The following is a 4,196-nucleotide window of genomic DNA, read 5'->3' as shown; positions in this document are numbered from 1 at the left end:
GATATAACTTTCTACTTAAATGTACTTTAAAATATTTATGTAGAAGTAGATAGTGTATGTGTATGTTAGAAGTAGATAGTGTATGTTCAGCAAATGTCAAGATTTTTTTAATAAGTACATTTCTAGGAGTCAGTATAAATTTAATATTTTTCTGCCTTAAGAAAATAAAAATTTAGGTCAAATGCTAAACTTTCACTTTTGACACTGTCTGCTTCTCACAAAGTAGAAATTTTAAATGGACTTTTAACAATTTTGGAAACATAAATAAAGCCTTAGTTATGCTAAAATTAAAAAATCTCCATAAAGATATCTTAAGAGTAATAAAGTGACTTTCTCGTATAAATAGCTTGAAAAGGTACTTAAGTTTTTCACCCAAATTGTGACATACAAAAAAGGTTAAGACAAAACAACCTATGTGTAATAAAGCTTCAAGCAGAAGCCACAGCATTTATCTTGGTATAATTTCTTTGGTACGCCCACTGTTTAGAGCAGTTTAAATTCATGTTTGTTGACGCCTTACTGATTAAAAATATGACAAGTCAAGCTAGCTAAAAACTAATTTTACCATTTATAAAAATTCAAATTTTACAATAGCTTCCTATAGCAGCTTTAGATAAGTTAGTCACCTTATTACAAAACTAAACAGATTTAATTTTATTTTTATTTTAATTTAATTTTATTTTCTTTGTAAACAGATTTAATTTTATTTTCAAAAATCAAATTGCACTAGTCAAGTATAGGAATTGTAAGAGTCTAAAAGCTAGATTCTAACTACTGTATCACTTAATGTACTTTTTAAGGTTGAAGTACCTAGACCAAAAAGGTCAATCATGAAAGTCCTATTTATCAAGACAAATACAGTAACACTGCATCCAAAAACAACCCAAGTTGCCACGGCATAAATCAGGGTTGGCTTCTGTCCAGTAACCCTGGAAATGAAGCCATCTTTGTAAATATGTGCTGCTGCTTCTTTAACAGCTAATACAGGAAATACACTTCTTCTTTAGCGCCAATCTTAAGTGTTTTTTTTTTTAAATCAAAGAATGGCAGTGTAATGGCTGAATTGGCAATGATAATCAAAGGTATTTTGTAAAACTTCAGTAGATTCAAGCCAATACTTTTCAATTCGAACTTGTTTGCTTACTTGACAACTTTAGTGTTTTCCTGGTGACTTTTCTGTGCTCTTCGGTGGTGTCATACTGCCTCCATTACAAACTGGTGACAGCTGTCCCCCTTTTCTAAAGGTGTCTACATAGTTGCCTTCATCCAGCATGGCCAAATAATTCGTATGCATCTGTATGTTGTGTCTGTCTTCCATGGGTATCTTCTTGAAAGTCTTCAGCTTCACTGGACCAGTGCTTTTTACTACACTGACAAAAGGCACCATCCAGTCTACACATTCCGAAATGTCCCATTCCAAGCCTGAGGCTTTCTTACCCATTTCAATAGAGGTGAAATGGCACAAGGCAGCTGCAGCCAGTATTCTGTACAGGAACTCTAATGAGTTCATGGCTAGAATGCACAGATCCAAAAGCTGGGTGATGTGGATGAAGGATACTGAGGTAGAAGAACTTTAGGAGCAATCTTAAGAGCGTCAACTTGGAGAAGGAGATGTAACCAGGAGATGACTGTGACAGGACAAAGCTCCCACTTTAAAGCCTTTAGTATAATAAGTTCCATCCTTAAAATATCATCTGCATTGCAAGCACCATCAGTGACATAAGCAAACTCTTGGAGTTTGGGGAGCATAGATTTCCTCTAAAGGCCATTCTGAAAGTTATCGATCTCATCTGTGGCTCTAGGTCATAGTGCAGAACTTTGAAATTCTTGTCATGAACTTACATGCTTTCTTTTTTTTAACATGCTTAGCCAAACCTCATGGGAACATCGCCAGCTTAAATCTGGCAAAGGTGAAGGATTAATAAAAAGATTTTTAAATCTATGGTTTGTAAATCTAGAGAAGTCAGTTGTTCTTATATCTTTTTGTGTGGTGTATCAATCAGAATACAAGGACTGACTCCCCCAGATAATACAGGTGGCCAAAAGTTCCTTATCTCATATTGATGTTTCCTGGTCTGACCTCTCTTCTCTATTTTTGACATCCTGTGCTGTTTTTCTCTTCTTGACTTGGATTATCTGGGCTTCTTGGGGGGAATCTAGGTGGCTAGGCTGGGCATGCTGCTTAGCTTGTAAACGGGTGTTTTGTCTTGACATTGTCTTCTTTCAAGTGTATGAAATTGCGGGGGTCCCCGAGGTGCACCCGGCCGGAGCTGAGGTTGCGGTGGCTCCTTCGCGGTGGGCTCCCTGTGCGTGGTTCCTGCACCTCCCGCCAGCTCGCTCCTGTCATCTCCACTGTAAAGCCTGGTGTTGGGCTGGGGCACGGCCCTGGTGTCAGTTCCAGGGAGTCTCTTGTGGGGCGAGGAAGAGCTAATGAGGCGGTGGGGTATGCCCCGAATCCCGCCATGGATTTGAAAGTGTGGTGTAAATTAGTGGGACATTCCCTTCAGCAGTCCCTGCCAGGCTGGGCTCAGCTATCTGCTCTTGTCTATGAGATGGAAGTAAGCTTCACATAGGCTCCTTTCCCCAAGGCCACTGTCTCAGAAGAGTGGCTCACTTTACAGGGTTCTATTTACTCACAAGTTCAACTCAGAGAAGCCAGGGATCAGTCATGATAGTTTCTTTTTAAAGGAAGAAAAAGTTTCAGTGTCATAACCCAAAACATTCCTGTGGCCAATACAAAGTTTTCAGTACTTTCCTTATCTCAAACAGAATAGCCAAATTCTTCTTTCAAGTTTGTCTTATGGTGTGTACATATATAACTACTCCTCTAGATACTATTCAATTATAGTAATGTATAATTCTCATTTATTGCATTCCTTCCAGGATCTCATACCATCAAATCCTGATAATTTTTAAAAGCTTATACAAGGAACAATCATTTCATTCAGTAAACATTGTATTTCACATTTTATGTAAGTCAGACACTGAACTAAGCTAATGATAAATTTAAATTTATAAATAAGACTCAAGATTTTTTGACTTGTAATAAAAGAAAACAAGCCAGGTATGGTGATACATGCCTATACACTCAGAACTCTGGAAGACTGAGGCAGGAAGGCCCCAAGTTCAAGCCCAACCTAGCAGTTTAGCAATTTAGCAAGAACTTCTCCCAAGATTAAAAAAAGAAAATGCTGGGAATATAACTCAGTGCAAAAGCCCTGAGTTCAATCCCTGGTACTACAGTCAATCAATCCATTAATAAACCAGTCAATCAGTGAATATGGGCTGAAGGTTTACAGTTTTTTGTGGGAGCCAATTAAATAACAAATACTTGAAATCAGCCTGAGAAGATGGTACTTCCCTAGCACTTCATCTCCACAGGGAGGGGATGATCAGCTGTCTGGGTGAATGAAATCTCATAGCAGAAAAAGTAAACAGAACTGGGAGTATCTAAAAGAATGAGACACTGACATCAGGCAGACAATGATATTCTTTTATGTATTTGGTACAGGGTCTCACTACGCAGCTCAGACTCATAGTGATCCTCCTGTTTCCAACCTCCCCTGTGCTGGGATTATAGGCATGTGCCACCACTCCCAGACTTGGTCGCCAGCTCAGTGCGCCCCAGGAGTGGGGCCAGCAGGGCATGTAGAACTGATCCCTGTGCTTGCCAAAGCAAGTGCTTAGTCCCTTGAGCTATCTCACCAGCCTGAGAAATGATTTTCAAGGAAAAGCACAAATAAATACTTTCATTGCCTCTATTTAGATTTAGGGCCAGGGTGTTCCATTATACCTACTTCCTCTTTGAAATTCCCATTATGGTGCTACAGGCAGAAACAGAATGAGAGTAATTACTATAACAAATGCTGGAATAAATCTGGCTTGTGTATGTATTTGATTGATCCAGGATCTCTCACTTCTAGCTTTAAATCCTAATCCCTGGGATGACTGGTAAGGCTGTTATCATTCTGACTTCATTTTGCATATATTGTTCAATTTTACCCTCTTTGCTTAGCCAATATTATACCTCAAGACCAAGGCCTTTTTGTCCTTCAATATTACCTTTTTTATTCCTATGTTTTTGCTTTTTCACTACCAGTCGCTTGGCTTTTTCCTCTCTGCCAATAGCCAGGTTTACTCAAGCCCCTTTTCCTCCACAAACTTTCACCTTGGAAGTACAGTGAAGCAGAAAGTGC

General features: G+C 38.8%; 1 pseudogene; it reads right to left on the bottom strand.

The window, feature by feature from the left end:
- Positions 1-1,153: 1,153 nt before the first annotated feature.
- On the bottom strand, positions 1,154-2,214 carry LOC101588473 (annotated as a pseudogene).
- Positions 2,215-4,196: the final 1,982 nt, after the last annotated feature.

This window comes from Octodon degus, unplaced genomic scaffold, assembly GCF_000260255.1.
Source record: "Octodon degus isolate 3935 unplaced genomic scaffold, OctDeg1.0 scaffold00045, whole genome shotgun sequence".
NCBI lineage: Eukaryota > Metazoa > Chordata > Mammalia > Rodentia > Octodontidae > Octodon > Octodon degus.
The sequence above is the reverse complement of the archived record's forward strand: the minus strand, read 5'-3'. Positions and strand labels throughout refer to the sequence as shown.